Source organism: Bos taurus, chromosome 8 (assembly GCF_002263795.3).
Source record: "Bos taurus isolate L1 Dominette 01449 registration number 42190680 breed Hereford chromosome 8, ARS-UCD2.0, whole genome shotgun sequence".
Classification (NCBI taxonomy): domain Eukaryota; kingdom Metazoa; phylum Chordata; class Mammalia; order Artiodactyla; family Bovidae; genus Bos; species Bos taurus.
Genome location: NC_037335.1, coordinates 73,397,682 through 73,419,371, shown reverse-complemented (window position 1 = coordinate 73,419,371; position 21,690 = coordinate 73,397,682). Strand labels below are relative to the sequence as shown.

The following is a 21,690-nucleotide window of genomic DNA, read 5'->3' as shown; positions in this document are numbered from 1 at the left end:
CTTTTTTTTTTTGGTTTGTTTGTTTTAATGGGCTAACATAGGAGATAGAAGAGTTTTTCTAAGGACCAGACTGTAAATATTTTAGGCTTTACAGGCTGCTCGATTTCAGTCAACTATTCAATTTTGCTCTTGTTGTGCAGAAACAGCCATAAACAATATGTCGTAAGCATGGCTGTTTGTATGAAATGTTACATATAGACATCAAAATCTGAATTTTTTTTTCAAAATCAGAATTTTACACAATTTACATGTCACAAGACATTAAAAAATTTTTTTTCCCAGAATCTTTCTTTTTCCTTATTTTTTGCTGTGCCACTAGGCAGGTAGGATCTTAGTTCCCAGACCAGGGATTGAACCCTCACCCCCTGCAGTGGCCGTGTGGAGTCTTAACCCCTGGACTCCCAAGGAAGTCCCCCAGAAAATTTTTTTTAAATGAAAAACTATTTTTAGCTTACAGGTTGTACAAAATCAGTCAGTGGACTGAATTTGACCTGTCTTTGCCAATCCCTGGGTTAACAAGTAACTATAAATATTCTATATAGAAACAAGTGCAGTTTACTACCTCCCTAATTTATCAAAAAGAAGATGGCAGGATTTGGGGGTGGAGGAGAAAGGGGATGCAAAAAGCTGTAATCACTTTTGGTCTAAGCCAGGCTATTTGATTAAAAGAAATAAATCAGATACTGTTGGATTTGTACAATTCCCCCCCACCCCCACCGCCCTTTTTTTTTTAAAAGCCTGTTTCTGCCAATAGTGAGGTTAGAAAATGCTATTTTGATGAGGAAATAATGAGATCATTTGAGTTATCACTGACACATGATGCTTGTGAGAGCAATCTTTACCAGCTGCCAGGTCTCGAGGATGTGAAAAGGGGGAAATGGATTGGTTTCTTTGATGTTATTTAACTCCTTATGCTGCAGTTTGTAGCATGAAAGGCACGTGTGCGTGTGCGTGTGTGTGTGTGTGTGTGTGTGTGTGATAGAGAGGTGGGGAAGGGAGAGAGGGAGGGAAGAAGAGGTGGGGCAAGTGCAGGGGTGCCTTGCCCTTTCCTACAAGCAGTGACCCAATCTTTGCTTTGCATCAATTCTTCACTGTGCAGTCTGCCGGCTGACATTATTATTACTCATACTTGGCCTGCAAATGCCTCCCCTGGAAGTAACATTAGCCACTGGGGTCAGTCATTAGAGAAAAGGTTGACAGTAACATAGCCCCAGAGTTCCAAGGTATTACAGAGATAACAACAGGGGCCCATCCACCTGCAATGGCCAGAAAGGGAGAGGAGAGCAGAGCAGATCCAGAAGGGATGGGAACAGAAGAAATATCATATGACGTCCTTTGTACAGGGAATCCGAAAAGAAATGACGCAAATGAACGTATTTACAAAACAGAAGCAAACTCACAGACTTGGAGAATGAACTTACGGTTATTGGCCAAAGTTGTGGGGAAGGGATAGTTAGGGAGTTTGGGATGGACATTGCTGTATTTAAAATGGATAGCAAACAAGGACCTACTGTGTAGCTCAGGAACTCTGCTCAATATTATGTGGCAGCTTGGATGGGAGGAGGGTTTAGGGGAGAATGGATACATGTATACCTATGGTTGAGTCCCTTTGCTGTCCACCAGAAACTATCATATCACAACCTTGTTTATTGGCTATATATACTCTGATATAAAATAAGAAATATATTTTTTTAAAGCAGGGACAGGAAAATGCCACTGGGTAGGAATGCTGACCTAGTTCTAACTTCCCATTGAAATAATCATTCCTTGATGATATCTAAAACTCACTCTTTCCTGAAAATGTGCTAAATGAGATTTTTTTGATGAGTGGGAAACATTTTTTTTTAAGTGGAAAAAATGATAATGCTTCACTTAAAACTATCTTTTTTTTTTCCTGAAAATTAAAAAGAAAACACTATAATTCTCTGAGCATAAAAACCTAAGAATTTTTGGAAAAAATAAAGCATTCTGAAGCCTCAATTACATAACAATGAATTCATTAGTGAGGTTTTTTTTGTGCAACATATACAGTATTTCCCAGTCATATCAGTTACAATTATGTTTTCCATTGACACCATGGAGTGGACATGTCCAGCAATGTGAGTTAATAATGAAATAATAAGTCAAGGCATTAAATGCTTCCCAGGTGGTGCTAGTGGTAAAGAATCCACCTGCCAATGCAGGAGACTTGGGTTTGATCACTGGGTCAGGAAGATTCACTAGAGAAGGAAATGGCAACTCACTCCAGTATTCTTACCTGGAGAATCCCATAGACAGAGTAGTCTTGCTGGCTACAGTCCATGGGGCACAAAGAGTCGGACATTGGATTCAAGTTGTTAGTACCCCCAGGTACCCTGGGGACCCTAACATGGAAATCATGAAGGGCTTCATCCCTAGGACAGGGTGGGGGAGATGACAGCCCTCTGTACCTCCTAGCCTGGTTAAGGGTACTTAGTGTGCTTGTTTTAGGCATATAAATTTCTTGCAGTAGACTTCAGATTTTTTTTTAATTTATTTTTTTTATTGAAGGATAATTGCTTTATAGAATTTTGTTGTTTTCTGTCAAACCTCGACATGAATCAGCCATAGGTATAAATATATGCCCTCTCTTTTGAACCTCCCTTCGATCTCCCGCCCCATCCCATCCCTCTAGATTGATACAGATCCCCTGTTTGAGTTTCCTGAGCCATACAGCAAATTCCCATTGGCTAGCTATTTTACACATGGTAATGTAAGTTTCCATGTTACTCTTTCCCTACATCTCACCCTCTCCTCCCCTCTCCCGATGTCCATAAGTCTATTCTCTATGTCTGTTTTTCCATTACTCTCCTATAAATAAATTCTTCAGTACCATTTTTCTAGATTTGGTAAATATGCATTAGAATCTTATATTAATCTTTTTCATTCTGACTCACTTCACTCTGTATAATAGGTTCTAGGTTCATCCACCTCATCAGAACTGACTCAAATGCATTCCTTTTTATGGCTGGGTAATATTCCATTGTGTATATGTATCACGACTTCTTTATCCATTCATCTGTCTTTGGACATCTAGGTGGCTTCCATGTTTTAGCTATTGTAAATAGTGTTGCAATGAACAGTGGGATACATGTCTTTTTCAATATTGGTTTCCTCAGGGTATATGCCTAGGAGTGGGATTGCTGGGTCATATGGTGTTTTTATTCCTAGTTTTTAAAGTAATCTCCATACTATCTTCCATAGTGGCTGTATCAATTTACATTCCCACCAACAGTGCAAGAGAGTTCCCTTTTCTCCACACCCTCTCCAGCATTTATTGTTTGTAGACTTTTTGATGATGGCCATTCTGATTAGTGTGAGGTGATATCTCATTGTAGTTTTGATTTGCATTTCTCTAATAACGAGTGATGTTGAGCATCTTTTCATGTGTTTGTTAGCCATCTGTTTTGTCTTCTTTGGAAAAATATCTGTTTAGGTCTTTTTCCTACTTTTTGATTGGGTTGTTTGTTTTTCTGGCATTGAGTTGTATGAGTTGCTTGTATATTTTAGAAATTAATCCTTTGTCAGTTGTTTCATTTGCTATTAGTTTTTCCCATTCTAAGGGTTGTCTTTTCACCTTGCTTATAGTTTCCTTTTCTGTGCAAAAGCTTTTAAGTTTAATCAGGTCCCACTTGTTTACTTTTGTTTTTATTTCCATTACACTAGGAGGTTGGTCACAGAGCATCTTGCTTTGATTTATGTCATCGAGTGTTCTGCCCATGTTTTCCTCTAAGAGTTTTATAGTTTCTGGTCTTACATTTAGGTCTTTAATCCATTTTGAGTTTATCTTTGTATAAGGTGTTAGGAAGTGTTCTAATTTCATTCTTTTCCATGTAGCTGTCCAGTTTTCCCAGCACCATTTATTGAAGAGGCTGTCTTTGCTCCATTGTATATTCTTGCCTCCTTTGTCAAAAACAAGGGCTTTCTAGCTAGTTCACTTGGCCTGTATTTCTGTTTTTGGGCCGGTACCATACTGTCTTCACAGCTGTAGCTTTGTAGTATAATCTGAAGTCAGGAAGGTTGATTCCTCCAGCTCTATTCTTCTTTCTCAAGACTTTCTCAAGGCTATTTGGGGTCTTTTGTGTTTCCATATGAATTGTGAAAGTTTTTGTTTTAGTTCTGTGAAAAATGCCATTGGTAATTTGATAGGGATTGCGTTGGATCTGTAGATTGCGTTTGGTAGTATAGTCATTTTCACAATATTGATTTTTCCTACCCAAGAGCATGGAATATCTCTCCATCTGTTTATGTCATCTTTGATTTCTTTCATTAGTGTCTTATAATTTTCTGTGTATAGTTCTTTTGTCTCCTTAGGTAAGTTTATTCCTAGATATTTGTTTTTGTTGCAATGGTGAATGGGATTGATTCCTTAATTTCTCTTTCTGATTTTTCACTGTTAGTATATAGAAATGCAAGTGATTTCTGTGTATAGATTCTGTATCCTGCAACTTTTCTAAATTCACTGATTGGCTCTAGTAATTTTCTGTTACTATGTTTAGGGTTTTCTGTATACAGTATTATGTCATCTGCAAACAGTGAGAGCTTTACTTCTTCTTTTCCAATCTGGATTCCTTTTATTTCTGTTTTCTCCTCTGATTGCTGTAGTTAGGACTTCCAGAACTATGTTGAATAGTAGTGGTGAAAGTGGACACCCTTGTCTTGTTCCTGATCTTAAGGGGAATGTTTTCAGTTTTTTACCATTGAGAATAATGTTTGCTGTAGGCTTATCATATATGACCTTTACCATGTTGAGGTAGGTTCCTTCTATGCCCATTTTTTTTTGAAGAGTTTTAATCATAAATGGGTGCTGAATTTTGTCAAAGGCTTTTTCTGCATCTATTGAGATTATCATATGGTTTTTATCTTTCAATTTGTTAACATGGTGTATCACATTGATTGATTTGTGAGTATTGAAGAATCCTTGCATTCTTGGAATAAACTCAACTTGATTATGGTGTATGAGCTTTTTGATGTTGCTGAACTCTGTTTGCTAAAATTTTGTTGAGGACTTTTGCATCTATGTTCATCAGTGATATTGGTCTGTAGTTTTCTTTTTTTGTGTTGTCTTTGTCTGGTTTAGTTATCAGGGTGATGGTAGCCTTGTAAAATGAATTTGGAAGTGTTCCTTCCTCTGCAATATTTTGAAAGAGTTTTAGAAGGATTGGCATTAGCTCTTCTCTAAATGTTTGATAGAATTCCCCTGTGAAGTCATCTGGTCCTGGGCTTTTGTTTTTTGGGATGTTTTTGATCACAGCTTCAATTTCAGTGCTTGTGATTGGGTTGTTCATAATTTCTAATTCTTCCTGGTTCAGTCTTGAAAGACTGAACTTTTTTAAGAATCTGTCCATTTCTTCCAGGTTATCCATTTTATTGCCATGTATTGCCTGTTGTTCATAAGAATCTCTTATACTCCTTTGTATTTCTGCATTGCCTGTTGTAACCTCTCCTTTTTCATTTCTAATTTTGTTGATTTGATTATTCTCTTTTTTTCTTGATGAGTCTGGCTAAAGGCTTGTCAATTTTGTTTATCTTCTCAAAGAACCATCTTTTAGTTTTATTAATCTTTACTATTGTTTCTCTTTACTATTTATGGCGTGCTGTAATTCACGGGGTCGCAAAGAGTCGGACACGACTGAGCAACTGATCTGATCTGATTGTTTCTTTCATTTCTTTTTCATTTATTTCTTCTTGGATCTTTATGATTTCTTTCCTTCTACTAATTTTGGGGTTTTTTTGTTCTTCTTTTTCCAGTTGTTTTAGGTGTAAAGCTAGATTGTCTATTTGATGTTTTTTTTTGTTTGTTTCTTGAGGTAGGATTGTATTGCTATAAACTTCCCCCTTAGAACTACTTTTGCTAAATCCCATAGGTTTTGAGTTGTCGTGTTTTCATTGTCATTTGTTTCTAGAAATGTTTTGATTTCTATTTTGATTTCTTAAGTAACCTGTTGGTTATTTAGAAACATGTTGTTCAATCTCCATGTGTTTCTGTTTCATACAGCATTTTTCTTGTAATTGATATCTAGTCTCATAGATCTGTGGTTGGAGAAGATGCTTGATACAATTTCAATTTTCTTAAATTTACTGAGATTTGATTTGTGACCCAAGATGTGGTCTATCCTGGAGAATGTTCCATGTGCGCTTGAGAAGAAGGTGTATTCTTCTCCATTTGGATGGAATGTCCTGAAGATATCAATGAGATCCATCTCATCTAATGTATCATTTAAGACTTGTGTTTCCTTATTAGTTTTCTGTTTTGATGATCTGTCCATTGGTGTGAGTGGGTGTTAAAGTCTCCTTCTATTATTGTGTCACTGTCAATTTCTCCTTTTATGTCTGTTAGTGTTTGTCTTATGTATTGAGGTGCTCCTATGTTGGGTGCAGAGATATTTACAATTGTTATGTCTTCCTCTTAGATTGATCCCTTGATCATTATGTAGCATCCTTCCTTATCTCTTGTAATCTTTTTTAAGGTCTATTTTGTCTGATATGAGGATTGCTACTCCAGCTTTCTTTTGCTTCCCATTTGCAAGGAATATATTTTTCCATCTTTTCACTTTCAGTCTATATGTGTCTTGAGGTCTGAAGTAGGTTTCTTGTAGACAGCATATGTATGGGTCTTGTTTTTGTATCCATTCAGCCAGTCTGTGTCTTTTGGTTGGAGCATTTAATCCATTTACATTTAAAGTAATTATTGAAATATATGTTCCTATTGCCATTTTCTTAATTGTTTGGGGTTGATTTTGTAAATCTTTCTTCTTCTTTTGTATTTCTTGACTATATTAGTTCCTTTAACATTTGTTGTAAAGTGGTTTGGTGGTACTGAATTCTCTTAAATTTTGCTTGTCTGAAAAGCTTATTTCTCCATCAATTTTGAATGAACTCCTTGCCGGGTACAGTAATCTTGGTTGTAGATTTTTCCCTTTCAGTACTTTAAATATATCTTGCCATTTCCTTCTGGCCCACAGAGTTTCTGCTGAAAGATAAGCTGTTAAGCATATGGGGTTTCCCTTATATGTTACTTGTTGCTTCTCCCTTGCTGTTTTTAATATTCTTTCTTTGTGTTTAGCCTTTGTTTGTTTGATTAGTATGTGTCTTGATGTGTTTCTCCTTGGGTTTACCCTGTATGGGACTCTTTGTGCCTCTTGGACTTGATTGACTATTTTGTTTTCCATGTTGGGGAAATTTTCAACTATAATCTCTTCAAAAATTTTCTCATACCATTTCTTTTTCTCTTCTTCTTCTGGGACCCCTATAATTTGAATGTTGGTGCATTTGATATTGTTCCAGAGGTCTCTGAAACTATCCCCAGTTCTTTTCATTCTTTTTACTTTATTCTGCTCTTCAGAAGTTATTTCCACCATTTTATCTTTCAGCTCACTGAGTTGTTCTTCTGCTTCATATATGCTGCTACTGATTCCTTCCAGGGTATTTTTAATTTAAGTAATTGTGTTGTTTGTCTCTGTATGTTTATTCTTTAATTCTTCTAGGTCTTTGTTAATTGATTCTTGCATTTTCTCCATTTTGTTTTCAAGGTTTTTGATCATCTTTACTATCATTATTCTGAATTCTTTTTCAGGTAGTTTGCCTATTTCCTCTTCATTTATTTGGACTTCTGGGTTCCTAGTTTGTTCCTTCATTTGTGTAGTATTTCTCTGCCTTTTCATTATTATTATTTTTTAATTTATTGTGTTTGAGGTCTCCTTTTCCCAGGCTTCATGGTTGAGCTCTTTCTTCCTTTTGGTTTCTGCCCTTCTAAGGTTGGCCCAGTGGTTTGTGTAAGCTTCATATAGTGTGAGATTTGTGCTCAGTTTTTGTTTGTTTACTTGTTTTTCCTTTGATGAGCAAGGCTGAGTGAGGTGGTGATCCTGTCTGCTGAAGACTGGGTTACGTTTTTGTTTTGTTTGTTGTTTAGATGAGGCGTCTTGCACAGGGTGCTACTGGTAGTTGGGTGATGCTGGGTCTTGTATTCAAATGCTTTCCTTTGTGTGAGTTCTCACTATTTGATACTGCCTAGGGTTAGTTCGGAAAAGGCAGTGGCAACCCACTCCAGTACTCTTGCCTGGAAAATCCCATGGACGGAGGGGCCTGGTAGGCTGCAGTCCATGGGGTCGCTAGGAGTCGGACACGACTGAGCGACTTCACTTTCACTTTTCACTTTCATGCATTGGAGAAGGAAATGGCAACCCACTCCAGTGTTCTTGCCTGGAGAATCCCAGGGACGGGGGAGCCTGGTGGGCTGCCGTCTATGGGGTCACACAGAGTTGGACATGACTGAAGTGACTTAGCAGCAGCAGCAGGGTTAGTTCTCTGGTAGTCTAGGGTCTTGGAGTCAGTGTTCCCACTCCAAAGGCTCAGGGCTTGATCTCTGGCCAGGAACGAAGATTCCACAAGTGGTTTGTTATGGTATTAAGTGAGATTAAAACAAATATCCAAAAACAAGAAACCAAAGATGAATCCCAGACAAATGGCAGTTACAAAATCAGACAAATAATAATTAAAATAATATAGTATACACATATACATATACACACATGAGCAAAGTCAAAACAGTCTAACAAAAATAAAATGCACTAGGTTGACCCGGTGAACAAAGGAAATCAAAAATTATACTTACCAGTTAAGAAAAAACTAACTAAAGCACAAACTGGAAAACAAAACTAAAGCAAGGTGCCAAGTGGGGAATAAAGCAATGAAAATAAAACTAACAAAATGTTGAGAGGAAAGGAAAGAAAGAATAGATGTGCAAAGTTAAATAGAAGTAGATAAAAAGATTTATATACATTAAAATTAACTGCAAGGGGAAAAGAACAGTAGGAAAAGCAAACAAAGGAATAAATGTAAAAAGTAATAATAGGTTTAGTGCTCGCTTCGGCAGCACATATACTAAAATTGGAACGATACAGAGAAGATTAGCATGGCCCCTGCGCAAGGATGACACGCAAATTTGTGAAGCGTTCCATATTTTTAAAACTAATACAATTATGTAAAGTTTAAAAATAAAATAAAATTTAAAAAAAATTTAAAAAAATAAATAAAAATAAAAAAAATAAAGACCCTCTTGATGAAAGTGAAAAAAAAATTATAATAGGTTTAAAAAATTAAAAAAATGAAATTAAAAAAAGAGAGAGAGAAAAAAAAGGAAAACTCCAGAGAACTGCAAAAGCCCAATGTAGAGGCAGAGATTTATAACAACAATTAAAAATGTGACTGAGAAAAAGAAAGAAAAAAAAGCTCAAAAGCTTAATTAGATTTCATATTGACAATAAAATTGACAACTACAGCAGAAGGGGGAAAAAAGAAAAAAATCCAAAAGAATCTACAGAACAAGTCAAAACATAAGAATAATAAATGTTTTTCTTGAGTCACTGCTGTCAGAGTCGTTTCCCTCGCTGGGAGTCACAGTCCACCTCACCTCCCTAGGATGCCTTCCAACACTGTGCTGATCTCTGAACCTGCTCTGGGGGCAGCTCAGTTTCTAATCTGGTCCTGCTTCTATGTGTTCTTGCCACAATGTCCACAGCTATCAAAACTAGTGTGTTTTCCTTTGTGGGAGCTCTCAATGACCTTTTAAATATTCCATAGACACAGAGTCTGCCTAGTTGATTGTGTGGATTTAATCTGCAACCTGTACAGCTGATGAGAAGGTTTTGGGTCTTCCTTAGCCACACTGCCCCTGGGTTTCAATTGTGGTTTTATTTCCACCTCTGCATGTGGGTCATCCACTGGGGTTTGCTCCCCATGCTGCCATGGAGGACTTGGGTTTGCCCCTGTGAGGGCCAGGTGTGGAGGTGGTGCAGCTGCTGGGTCGCAGGGGTTCTGGCAGCACCAGGTACTCAGGGGAGTTGGTGGCTAGGGCAGCAGGAAATATAGTGCTCTAGAAGGGTATGGCAACCAGTATAGGCCAATATACTCCAGTATTGTTGCCTGGAGAACCCTCCTCCCTGACAGAGAAGCCTGGCAGGCCACAGTCTACAGGGTTGCAGAATCAGACACTACCAAAGCGACCCTGCACACACAGATGCAAGACTTTTTTTGCCTGTGGCAGCTCTGCCCCAGTGAGAATTGAGCATGAAGGTGGTGCAGCTGCTTGTCTTGCGGGGACCCTGGCAGTGCCAAGTGTGCAGGGACACAGACTGCCTCCACCACAGGAATTATGACCCTTCAGTTCAGTTCAGTTCAGTCACTCAGTCATGTCTGACTCTTTGCAACCCCATGAACTGCAGCATGCCAGACCTCTCTGTCTATCACCAACTCCCGGAGTTTACCCAAACTCATGTCCATTGAGTCAGTGATGCCATCCAACCATCTCATCCTCTGTCACCCCCTTCTCCTCCCACCTTCAATCTTTCCCAGCACCAGGGTCTTTTCCAATGAGTCAGCTCTTCTCATCAGGTAGCCAAAGTATTGGAGTTTCAGCTTCAACATCAGTCCTTCCAAGGAACATTCAGGACTGACCTCCTTTAGGATGGACTGGTTGGATCTCCTTGCAGTCCAAGGGACTCTCAAAAGTCTTCTCTAACACCACAGTTCAAAAGCATCAATTCTTTGGCACTCAGCTTTCTTTATAGTCCAACTCTCACATCCATACACGACTAGTGGAAAAACCATAGCCTTAACTAGACAGACCTTTTTTGGCAAAGTAATGTCTCTGCTTTTTAATATGCTATGTAGGTGTTACGGCCCTATGAGAGTCTTTTTTTGAGCCTCTTCTTGCTGGCGATCAGAAGGCCTCTTTGGCCAGTCTTTCTCTGTACCTCCGCCTGTTCAGGCACTTAGAGGGCTCCCTTGCCTGGGGTCCTTCTCTGTTGTTTGGCAAGTCAGGCATATAGAGAGCCCCCCCCTCCCCGCCACCTGCTCCCCCGGCTGGGACTTATTCTGTAGATCAGTGCATCAGGCACTTAAAGGAGCACCCTGGGTGGGGTCCTGCTTTGTAGTTCAGTGTATCAGGTGTTTGATGGGCCAGCGTCTCTATTGTTCAGCTGCCTGATGCTGGCCTGTGGGGAGAGAGAGGCTATGGTGATGGCTCCACCCCCTCCATGCGACTCAGCAATATTGCCTTGCTTCCAAAGCTGCCTGGCTTTCCCCCACAGGCATCTCCCACCATGACTTCAGATTTTGATAGTGGATTTTGGGTGACAATTTTTTCAAAAAGTAGCCTTATTTTCTGATTAGTGCAAGTTCAAGAGAGAGATATCTTGGGACTTCCCTAGTGGTCCAGTGGTTCAGATTTCACCTTGCAATGAAGGGGGTTTGGGTTCCGTCCCTGGTTGGGGAGCTAAGATCTCTCCTCTGGGCCAAAACACCAAAACATTGAACAGAAGCAATATTGTAACAAATTCAATAAAGACTTTAAAAATGGTCCATATCAAAATTATTTTTAAAAAATACCTGTATCTACAGAGACACAGAAAAAAATCAAAACTTGCTAATCATCATAAACCAGTGCAATCAACCCAATGTCTGCATTTGGAAGAAGCATCTAATAAGATCAGGGGCAAGGGAATCAGGTTGAAAGTAAATGAATGTGCAGGCTGCTCTGCCTACTGCCAGCTTCAGTGAGATTAGGGCATGTGCCTCTTTATTCCTCAACCTGGATCAGAAACTCAAGATTTAACCCAGCCAGTGAAAGGTGAAGTCATTTCTGTAAGGCTGTTTTTGGAGGCAGCTACAACATGAGGACCATTCCACTCTCTCAGTCTTTGCTGGGTATCACTGTAGTTCAGAGCACATCCATACTGTGCCTGCAGCTTCCAGAGATGAACAGGAAGAGAGAGGGACAGAGAGATAGAGAGATGATGCTGAGAACCTACCTTGCATTCTGATGCATCATGGAAAGAACAATCGATCAGTTCCTTCAAGGAAATACCATTAGCAAAGTCAGAGACAGGAAGTCCTGCAGGCAGGTCTCCATGATTACATCTTTTCATGAATTTCAATGGGTAATTAAATCAAAGAAATAGGCAGTGGAGGTGGGAGAGGATTCGAGTTAAGTCCAACAGAGACAGAGTAGATGATGACTTCTAAGATGAGGAAGGTAATCAGAGCAACACTGGAACCATCATCTGAAGCTGCAAAGAATAGAGCTGACATACTGAATAAGCTAAATCAATAACATGAGAAACAAACCTGAAAAGAGGTAGGGAAACAGAAAAAAAAATACAGGTGTGGGGGATTATTAAAATAATAGATATGTTGCACTGCATGGTATCTGCATTCAGCAGTTTGTTCCTGCTGGCTGTTCAAAAGACAGTGCGATATAAATTCAGTATCTGGCATCGTTGGTTTTTTTGCTTTGTGCATGTTAGACCTGGTATTTCTACTGATACAAGTATCCTTTTAGTTTCTTATACTGGTCAGTTTGACAGAATCTTCAAAAGTAACTAATACTTTTTTTTCTTACGGTTGTCATTAAGAACTAGACAGATCCCATCTCCTGACCCTAAACAGGATCCTATAGTAAACTGCTTGAGGAAATTGGGTCTTTGAAGATTACAGGTGGCAAACTTAGAAGTGAACTCCACTGAAGATCTAAGAGGCCCAACTAAAACAACGTGGCAGGCATCACAGCTGTGGATTGAGCAGAACTTCTTGAACGGGCTACCTTGAAGATGACAACCTCGGAGGAGCTATGGTGATAGGCAGTGGAAAGAATCAGGACGTGTGAAAAATCCTTAAAAATTTATTGACTTAAATAACTTTGCCTATGTTAATGAATAAAAAGAAACCTTTTGTGCAGAAAGTCAGCATATAAAAAAAAAAATAAAATAATAGATATGGATGAGAGAATTTGATACAGCTCAAGGTTGACGAGGGCTCTTTAAGAAACAGAACCAAAGATCAAGGATGACACTGAGAAAATCTTTCTGAAAAAAAAGCACTGTTTGTAAATAGAAAAGAATCACCCTGTTTCAAACTGACGCTCTGAAAACAGCATCTCACTTCCTGGAAAAACTGAACGAGAAGGGTAAAAGGGTAAAGAAGAATATATTCTATAATAATTTGGGCTTCAAAACTGGTGTCCTCAGGTACACCTATGGCTGATTCATGTGAATGTATGGCAAAAACCACTACAATATTGTAAAGTAATTAGCTTCCAATTAAAATAAATAATTTATTTTAAAAATAGAAAAATTAAATTGGTGTTCTGGAAAAGAACAAAACCAGACTTTTCTTTTGCAAAACTGTCAGAAAAATACAGTGTGAGCAATTACATTAATAGTATTCTTCTGAGAATTTTTAATGTAGTAAAGTTCATTTCAAGTGAGAAAGTCACACTAGATATTCTTTGCTATGTAGAGCTCATACAATATATCTATGCATTCTTCTTGAGAAAAATCGCTTCATATTGTCAATTTAAAGGTAAATCAAAATTAAGAATTCAAGCACAGGTGAATCATCATAAAAAGAACTCCAGGTGAAGAAACTTCTTGGTTTGGGCCTGAACTCAGAAATCCTTAGAGACTGCAAGCTTTCAGGGCAACGTGCAGCCTGAGGATAAAACTCAATATGCCACGTCTTCACTCAGCTACTCTTCCTTCACTTCAAAAATTCCTTCCCAGACCCAGGAAATGGGGTTGTTGCTTCCTGTTCTCCTACCCATGGTTAATCTGTTTTATTTTGTTATTGCTGGTATGGAGATAAAACCAGTCGATCCTAAAGGAAATCGACCTGTAATATTCGTTGGAAGGTCTGATGCTGAAGCTGAAGCTCTAATACTTTGGCCACCTGATGCGAAGAGCCAACTCATTGGAAAAGACCCTGATGCTGGGAAAGATTGAGAGCTGGAGGAGAAGGGGATCATAGAGGATGAGATGGTTAGATAGCACCATTGACTCAATGGACATGAATGTGAGCAAACTCTGGGAGATAGTGAAGGACAGGAAACCTTGGTGTGCTGTAGTCCATGGGGCTGCAACTTAGCAACTGAATAACAACAATTGTTATGATCACTTAATAACCAATACTGATACATTGTAGCTAAAATAGGCTTTATTTTACATGTTTGGAACTCTGAGCTAAGGTAATTAGGGAAAAAAAGCGTTTTTTCTATATCCTCTAGGGCATGCATGCATGCTAAGTTGATTCAGTCATGTCCAACTCTTTGCTACCCAATGGGCTCTACGCCTCCAGGCTCCTCTGTTCATGGGATTCTCTGGGCAAGAATACTGGAGTGGGTTGCCATGCCCTCCTCCAGGGGATCTTCCGGACCTAGGGATCGAACCTGTGTCTCTTTCATTAGCAGGTGGGTTCTTTACCACTAGGGCCACCTGAGAAGCCCATCCTCTAGGGCAGCAGTCCCCAACTTTTTGGGTCCGGGGGGAAAGGTTTCGTGCAAGACAGTTTTTCCACTAATCAGGAGGGAGATGGTTTCAGGATGATTCACGTACATTACACTCATTATGCACTTTATTTCTATTATTATTTCATCAGTTCCACTTCAGATCATCAGGCATTAGATCCTAGAAGGTGGGGACCCCTGCTCTAGGGAGAGGTGCATAGTCCAAGAAAATAGACATTTTCATAGTTTTGGAACCCCAGTCATGATTTCTGCATCTAAAAGGTTTGCATTATAGGAGTTATTCATCTTTATTTTAATTAGTTTATTATGTTTAAAGGCTTGATTTTTATTTTATCTTATTGAAGTGTAGTTGATTTATACTACTGTGCTGATCTCTGCTGTACAACAAAGTGATTCAGTTATACACATGTATACATTCTTTTTTTATATTCTTTTAAAGAATCTGCCTGCAATGTAGGAGACCTTGGTTAAATCCCTGGGTCAGGAAGATCCCCTTTAGAAGGGAATGGCTACCCACTCCAGTATTCTTGCCTGGAACTAGTCAATCCTTAAGTAAATCAATCCTGAGTATTAACTGGAAGCACTGATGCTGAAGCTGAAGAGCAAATTCATTGAGAAAGACCCTGATGCTGGGAAAGATTGATGGTAAAAGGAGAAGAGGGTGACAGAGGATGAGATGCTTGGATGGCATCACCAACTCAATGGACATGAGTTTGAGCAAACTCTGGCAGCTAGTGAAGGACAGGGGAGGCTGGCGCGCTGTAGCCCATGGGGTTGCAAACACTGGGACGTGACAGAGTGACTGAACAACAACAAGACAGCAGGCGAGTAGCAAGTCTTCCTGTGTCTCTGTTTCCCAGTGGGGTATTGAATCTAGAACCTTATTTCTGACACCCAGGGTGAGTTACCAGCCTCTCAGTGGGCTCAGGCCTTGAATTGTTTGTATCACCAGGTATGATGACTGCCGAGAGCTATTACATGTGACTCATCTGGGGTTACTAGCTTTTGAAGCATTAAGATGACATTTGAATATACATAATTTCATTATTCATTAATGATTCAGAAGGGAGGGTGGCATCTTACAGTGTCATAAATTATGTCTCTGGACCTGTTAAGACACCATGTGGATTAGGATCACTTAGTTAAAAATGCAGATTTAGGTGCCCCAATCCAGACCAGTGAATCAGTCACTGGCATTTACAAACCAGAAGTTTAGACTTTTTGTCCGCACTGCACAGCATGTGGGATCTTAGCTTCCTGACCAGGGATTTAATCTGTGCCCTCTGCATTGGAAGTGTGGAATTTTAACTGCTGGATCGCCAGGAAAGTTGTCCCAGAAATTTGGATTTTAAAACAAAATCCCCCTGTAAGAAATAAAAACTTAAAGTGGTCCATTTTCAAGGACAACTAGCCTAGAATCTGCTGGTGTAATAGCTGTTAGGATTCTTGCAAGGGAAAGGGAGAGAAATCCAAGTGACTTTTTGGGGAGATTGTTAACCCCATAGTGCTTAGCCAATGGGGAAATGGGGTAAAAACCCCATTGTAATGACTCTGGGTGTGTCTGCCCACCAGACACCCGTTCTTGTGAGACTGTCATTACAGCCTGGCTTCTAGTTGGACCTTGTGTCTTCCAAGTCCATTCCTTGGGTTTCGGCCGGTGGGCTTTATTCCCCACAACCCCATGCTAAAAAATGTGGCTTTATATATGTTACTTGAGAACCACTGCTTTAGTGCCATCAGTATGAACATTAACACTTACTGTTCGGAAGGTTTAGAAAGTAGGAGGTTGAGTCTAAATTGTTCTGATTCTCTGATATATTGGACATAACTTCTTTCAGTAAAAAGCTATTATAAACTTTAACTTGTTTGCATATCTGCCTAAAAATAGAAAAATATAAAGTTCAATTATATAATATCCTAAAAATGTATACAGTTTTCCACCTGAAAATATATTCATATATTCATTCTGAAAAGGTACCAAAATAGCTTTACTGGAATGATTTTGTATCTTTAAGAGATTTTCCTTCTTTCCTGTTTTTGAACCGAGTGATTTGTCCTTATGCGGTTCCAAACATCTCCAACGTCAATCATTTGCTGTTGTTCAGTCGCTAAATTGTGTCCCACTCTTTGTGATCCCATGTACTGTAACCCCTCAGGCTCCTCTGTCCATGAGATCTTCTAGGCAAGAATACTCGAGTGGGTTGCCATTTCCCTCTCCAGGGGATCTTCCTGACCCGAGGATCAAACTCGAGTCTCCTACGTTGTTGGCAGGCGAATTCTTTACCGCTGAGCCACCTGGGAAGCCCAGTGTCAATCATAGGTTATCATTTTATTTTAGCTCCATTTTTTGGCACCTTCATGAGAGGCAGCTTATTTCCCCACCAGGTGGCGCTCTCTAGCTAATGCACTGGGCTTAGTTGCCTTAAGAGTGCATCCATCTTAAAAAAACAACCTCACAGCTCTATCAATTGCATTTATTACTCTAAGGGTAATTTTTATCCTCAGAAATGACTACAAAACTGGAAAGAATATACATTTTTTGTTTGTTTTCAGGAAGACCATTTATCTGAGTATAATCCTTGTACTATCATAAGTTGAATGAGGTCCAGAACAAAGGTTCTAGAATGTGGAGGCCAGAGAGCAGAGGTGGGGGTGAGCTTGTACTGACGATGCTCCATTTCCTCAGGTATAGGTTATCATTAGGGTAGGAGCACCAGCCCAATTGTAGAGGTCATTGCATCAAGCACAGACACACGGTATAAGGTAGAACGTCCCAGATGCATGGGTAGCTCAGGCTTGATTCTGCTAAGAATCAAAGCTTGGATGTCCAATTCGGTGAGTGTTGTATGACAGCTAGAGATTCTAGATGTCAGGCAACCACGTAGCTTCAGCTAGAGAAATACATGTGCATTTATGACAATACTCCACCCTTTCCCACTCCCGCCCCCAAGCACTGAAAAGGCTGGGGAAGGGAAGAAATAGGCAGTGGACTTTGGCACCCAGGGGAATTCGTGAGAGCTGACAGAAGCAATGGGAACACAGCCATGCAGGCTAGGTTCAGTGCAGGACATGGGCCCTGGAGCAAATGAGTTAAAAGGCATGGGAACTTAGAATTGAGGCAGAAACCCAAGCAAATGGGCCAGGCAGACATCCTCTTTCAGGACCGCTGTGGGTCAGAGTACCTACTATCATACTTTTAAAAAAAATAATAAATTTTTGGCTGCATTGCATCTTCGTTGCTGCGTGTGGGCTTTCTCTAGTTGCAGTGAGCCGGGGGCTGCTCTTCACTGTGGTGCGTGGGCTTCTCATCGCTGTGGCTTCTCTTGCTGTGGAGCATGGGCTCTAGGCTCACAGGCTTCAGGAGTTGCTGCGCAGAGGCTCCACTGTTCTCTGGCATGTGAGATCTTTATGGATCAGAGATTGAACCCATGGTCCCCTGCACTGGCAGACGGATTCTTAATCACTGGACCGCCAGGGAAGTCCCTATCACACTTTTCTTGACCAGATCTCCTAGCCAGAAACCTGGGAACACATTGCACTCAGTACCTGGGTACACACCTTACAAGTAGTAGTGCTAGGTGCTTAGGAAGGAATTATTTTGAAAGAGAAGAACATCAACAAATCACAGCTTCATAATGCTATGAAATGCCATGTTGAATTGTGCCCAAACCAATATGGCCCCAGGAAAGGGAGATGTTTAGAGTCTAAGAGAGCTCCTTGGTCTTGCTCAGTGTATACACACACACACACAAACACACGTGTGTGTATGTATGTATATATATATATATATATGTATGTATGTATATGGCATATATATATATATGCCAAGTCATTGGAAAAGACCCTGATGCTGGGAAAGACTGAAGGCAGGAGAAGGGGATGACAAAGGATGAAATGGTTGGATGGCATCATTGACTCAGTGGACATGAGTTTGAGCAAACTCCAAGAGATAGTGAAGTTCAGGGAAGCCTGGCGTGCTGCAGTTCATGTGGTAGCAAAGAGTTGGACACAATTTAGAGACTGAACAATGACAATATGTCTGAAACGAACACCCTCAGGCAAGGGAGTCAGAGAGATGTAGTTTTCACCCTTCTGGTCTCTGTAATGCAGGAGGACACAGAGGAGGTGGTGTTCATGCTGGGTGAGTGGAGATTCCATGTCTGCTTCACATGGACATCTTTGCTTGATTGTCTATTCTACATATACATGCTTTGATATATTATTTGATATAATATGCTTTTATATAAAAAACAAGAATTTTTTTCGTATTTTTATGCAGAAAGTCCCTTCCCACTTAAAAATCAGGGATACAGACAGATCCTGACTGGCTTCCCTGGTGGCTTAGAAGTTAAAGCATCTGCCTCCAATGCGAGAGACCTGGGCTCGATCCCTGGGTTGGGAAGAACCCCTGGAGAAGGAAATGGCAACTCACTCCAGTACTCTTGCCTAGGGAATCCCATGGACAGAGGAGCCTGGTAGTCCACACGGTCGCCAAGAGTGAGACACGACTGAGCGACTTCACTTTCACTTTCATGATGGTTCTATTTAAGATTTTTCAGCTTCACAATGGTACAAAAGTGACATACACTTGGTAGAAACTTCAGATTTTTAATTTTGATCTTTTTTTCAGGCTAGTTTTATATGGCACAATCCTCTCTTCTGGTGTGCGGCAGCAGCAGTGGGCTGGGGCTCCCACTTAGCCACGTGATAAGAAAGGTAAACAGCTAATTCACTTACTACTGTTCTGCACCCAGACAACCACTCGGTTTTTCACTTTCAGTGTAATAGTCTATTACATGAGATTTTCAGCACATTATTATAAAGTAGGCTTTGTGTAATGTCATTTGCCCAACTGTCAGATCAGATCAGATCAGATCAGTCGCTCAGTCGTGTCCGACTCTTTGTGACCCCATGAATCACAGCATGCCAGGCCTCCCTGTCCAACACCAACTCCCAGAGTTCACTGAGACTCATGTCCATCGAGTCAGTGATGCCCAACTGTAAGCTCATGTAAATGTTCTAAGTGCGTTTAAGTGAGGCTGGGCTAAGCTAGGATGTTTGATGTGTGTACATGCTTAAGTCGCTTCAGTCGTGTCCGACTGTTTTCTATCCCATGGACTGCAGCCCACCAGGCTCCTCTGTCCATGCAATTCTCCAGGCAAGAATACTGGAGCAGGTTGTCATTCCCTCCTCCAGGGTTTCCTTCCTGACCCAGGGATTGAACCTGCATCTCTTGTGTCTCCTGCATTGGTAAGCAGGTTCTTTATCACTAGCACTGCCTGGGAAGCCCAGGATGTTTGGTAGGTTAGGTGTATTAAATGCATTTCTTAAATTGAAGTATAGTTGATTTACGATGTGCCAATCACCACTGTACAACAAAGTGACTCAGTTATACACAGATATACATTCTTTTAAATACTCTTTTCCATTATGGCTTATCACAGGGTATTAAATATAGTTACCTATTCTGTACATTAGGACCTTGTGGTTTATCCATCCTAAACGTAACAATTTTTTTGAAAAATTTGTTTTATAAATGTGATAGCTTGCATCTACCAACCCCAAACTCTGTCTAATCCTCTTCCTCCCCGCCCCCACCCCCACCCCCACCCCGCCCAGTGGATCCACTGGTAAAGAATCTGCCAGCAATGTAGGAGACCTGGATTTGATCCCTGGGTTGGGAAGATCCCCTGGAGAAGGGAACGGCTACCCACTCCAGTATTCTACCTGGAGAATTCCATGGACAGTCCGTGGGGTCGCAAAGAGATGGACACGACGGAGTGACTTCACTTTCACTTTTTCTCTGGATATATGCCCAGGAGTGGGATTTCAGGATCATATGGTAGCTTTCTTTTTAGTGTTTTTAAGGATCCTCCATACTCTTCTCCATAGTGACTGGATGAATTTATTAATACAGTCCCATAAACAGTATAGAAGGGCTGCTGAGCATTCTTTAATATGTGTACTGGCCATCTGTATGTTTTCTTTGGAGAAACTGTCTATTAAGGTCTTCTGCCCATCTTTCAATTGGGTTATTTGCTTTTTTGTTGTTGATAAATGCATTTTTGCCTTATGATATTTTTAGTCGACAAAGGATTTATCAGGACACAACTCCATTGTAAGCTGAGGAGGATCTGTATTCATTTCTATCTTTTTTTTTTTAACTCCTTCCCTTCCTTCCATCTTCCCACCCTTTTTTAAAACATTTAACTCTTGAATTCTTCTAGAATTGGTTTTGACTAATGATATGAAAAAAGAATTGATGTTTACATTCCTTTTGTTAACCAAACATCTCCGGGACTTCTATTGAACAACTGAAATTCTTAAAACAGGAAGAGTTTTTTCAAAGACAGCAGATTCTGAGGTTTTAGCCTGTGGCTCTTGGCAATTGATGTCCTCAGGTTAAACAGAGAGTTCAGAGATTAGTTTTAGTATTTCAAAAGGCCTATCAGAAATCAGTTTATCCTTTAGTTTATCCTTGATAAAACTCTAACCATGTTTACACTTTTCTTTAGCCTTGCTGAGTAACTTGTGGGATCTCAGTTCCCCAACCATGGACTGAACTCAGGCCATGACAGTGAGGAAATGTTCTATTTCTTAAAAAGTCCTGGCTTGTGTGCATTGTCAGAATACTCAGCACTCAGACCCAGTGCCTGGCAACCTGGCAAGCCCTCTAGTGATCGACTGAATTAAGTTGAATCCAAAAGATACTCTGGATGCTGAAAAGGCCATGAACCGCTGCATTATATAATCCCTTTCTCTAATGATGGAATTGTTTCTGTTTTGTTTTAGCAGTGAAGCAGCATGTGAGATCTTAGTTCCCAACCAGGGATCGAACCTGTGCTGGTTGCATTGGAAGGGCAGAGTCTTAACCACTGGACTGCCAGGGAAGTCCCTCTACAGATGAAGTTTTAAGGCCTTTTTGGAGGCAGTGAATCACAATGTTGTATATGGGAGTATATTTTTCTAGAGAGGGAGGATTCATATTTTTTTTTATCAGAAAATAAAAGGAAGATTCTGAGACTATATTATAACTGCCTTACCTCTGCAATTAAGAAACTTCGTCCTTACCAAGATATACTCCTGTGAATAGGATTTTGGAGAAAAAAAAATCCTTATTTTATTTATGCAATCACTCCTTAAGATCTAGATTTTTTTTAAAAGAGGAAAATAAATGATCACTCGGTTCCTTGAGGACCTTAAAAAAGTGCTTCTCCCTTCCCAAGGTTATAGGTACAAAAAGAAGTCCAGATGGAGGATACTACTACTACTAAGTCGCTTCAATCGTGTCCAACTCTGTGTGACCCCACAGACGGCAGCCCACCAGGCTCCCCCGTCCCTGGGATTCTCCAAGCAAGAACACTGGAGTGGGT

At 40.1% G+C, this 21,690-nt stretch overlaps 2 non-coding genes across 2 annotated transcripts; both read left to right on the top strand.

Annotated features, from left to right (window-relative positions):
• Window positions 1–8,877: 8,877 nt before the first annotated feature.
• On the top strand, window positions 8,878–8,984 carry LOC112447948 (U6 spliceosomal RNA). The gene has a single exon (XR_003036202.1). It is a non-coding gene; the product is annotated as a U6 spliceosomal RNA (small nuclear RNA).
• A 3,224-nt stretch (window positions 8,985–12,208) lies between these two features.
• Window positions 12,209–12,275, top strand: MIR2404-2 (microRNA mir-2404-2). Its single transcript, NR_030918.1, has one exon. It is a non-coding gene; the product is annotated as a microRNA mir-2404-2 (primary transcript).
• Window positions 12,276–21,690: the final 9,415 nt, after the last annotated feature.